We start from the raw sequence: 2,198 nt of genomic DNA, 5'->3' as shown, positions 1-2,198 counted from the left end.
TCATGTTTACAAAAGTTATTTTTTATCATCTAAATATCTGGAACCTTTTGAATTCAACAGGATTTTTTACTTTAACCTTGTGTGACCCCATGGACACATGGGTGGATGTTGTATTTTGGCTTCGCTATACACAACGCATAATTTTAATTCATTTAAACTGACTGATCTCAGTTCAGGAGACTCTGTGCTGTCAGTAAAAGGTTAAACTTTCGAAGTATGGAGTCATGTGTCAAAACAACATGGCGCCGGCCACAGCGGAGTTTGTTTTTGGGAGAAACACCAACAAAACTACGTCTGGTAAAAAACCTAATTACGTTTTTACATTGAAACCTGTTTGAGTCAAAAGATTAGACTCTAGTTGCATCTGATATGTCATTTTTAAAAATTGAGCGATTTATCGCAAAACGACACGCTGCTAAACACAATTTACACTAATGTGTACGTTAGTGCATTTTTCCATAGAAATCCTGTATTTACTGTGAATTATCACATTGAGAATCAATGGGTTCATCCAAAAGCAGAAAAATGTTGTACATTCCTCCATAGTGCTATATAGAAAATTCTCAGTAGAATTCAAATTGGTCACATAAGTTTTGTGAAAACAAATTAATTGAATTAGTTTCAGCGAAATTTTGCTTGGGCAGTTGCCAAAAAAAAAAAGGAAAAACCCTGTGACTAATTAAAGTGCCAAATTTCATGAAATTCCTCCGAATTATTTTACTGGCTGCCATAGAATCAATAATAACAAGCAAACAAAAAGCAATAGGGACTACAACTACAGTCCTTAGCCCCTATTAACCATTTAAATATCATTTAGTTGCAGAGAGTTAGCTTTGCTATTCAGTCTTTTTATCAACATGGCTTCAGCTTTGTGTAAAATATGTAATTCTTTAAATCATCTCAGCAACAGTCACAGGATTGTCTCTTGAGTCAAAAGCTCACAGCAGCACAAAAAAATACACTCAATCTCTGTTGTAAGAACAGGGTTGTTGCATAAAATCTAGGATTGGGACAAACTGTTTTTGATTACCTTGTGTGTAGTTTCATTCATAATTTGAGGATGAGGGCATGCCACACAACCTGCCCATGATGACATCCGGCAATATTGGCTAGATTCTATGAAGCGACAGATGAATTTGCACAGAAATACTGCAACATTTGATTGTACACAGAGCTCCTGATATCAACAACAAAAGCTATGGGAAGTGTATCCTCCTCCCTTTTACAAGTTGATAAGCTGATTCTTTATGCATCTTAACTATGCATTATACACTGATCGACCACAACATTAAAACCACCTGCCTAATTTTGTGTAGGTCCCCGTCGTGTCGCTAAAACAGCGCCAACCTGCATTCTGAGATGCTATTCTTCTCACCACAAATGTACAGAGTTGTTATCTGAGTTACAGTAGACTTTGTCAGTTCGAACCAGCCTGGCCATTCTCTGTTGACCTCTCTCATCTAATATCTATCCGCAGAACTGCCACTCACTGGATGTTTTTTGTTTTTGGCACCATTCGGAGTAAATTCTAGAGACTGTTGTGTGTGAAAGTCCCTGGAGATCAGCAGTTACAGAAATACTCAATTCAGCCCATCTGGCACCAACAATCATCCATGTGACTATCTAATCGGCCAATCGTGTGGCAGCAGTGTATTGCATAAAATCATGCAGATATGGGTCAGGAGCTTCAGTTAATGCTCACATCAGAATGTGGGAAAAATGTGATCTCAGTGATTTGGACCGTGGCATGATTGTTGGTGCCAGATGGGCTGAATTGAGTATTTCTGTAACAGCTAATCTCCTGGGAATTTCACGCAAAACAGTGTCTAGAATTTACTGCGGATCGAAACACCTTGTTGATGAGAGAGGTCAACAGAAAATGGCCAGACTGGTTCGAGCTGACAAAGTCTGCGGTAACTCAGATAGCCGCTCTGTACAATTGTGGTGGGAAGAATAGCATCTCAGAAGGGTTGGTGCTGTTTTGGTGGCACGAGGGGGACCTAGACAATATTAGGCAGGTGGTTTTAATGTTTTGGCTGATCGGTGCATAGTCAGTTGATTTTGTTTTTATTTGCATTGCATTAATTATTGTCTGTGACCCTATCAGAACCACTGCTTTAGAATTCATAGCTGATTCCATTGCATTTTCGCAAGCATTGGACCCTGTAATATGAAGACAACAAACATGATTTTCTTCC

This window comes from Myxocyprinus asiaticus, chromosome 32 (genome assembly GCF_019703515.2).
Source record: "Myxocyprinus asiaticus isolate MX2 ecotype Aquarium Trade chromosome 32, UBuf_Myxa_2, whole genome shotgun sequence".
NCBI lineage: Eukaryota > Metazoa > Chordata > Actinopteri > Cypriniformes > Catostomidae > Myxocyprinus > Myxocyprinus asiaticus.
This window is presented reverse-complemented; position numbering follows the sequence as displayed.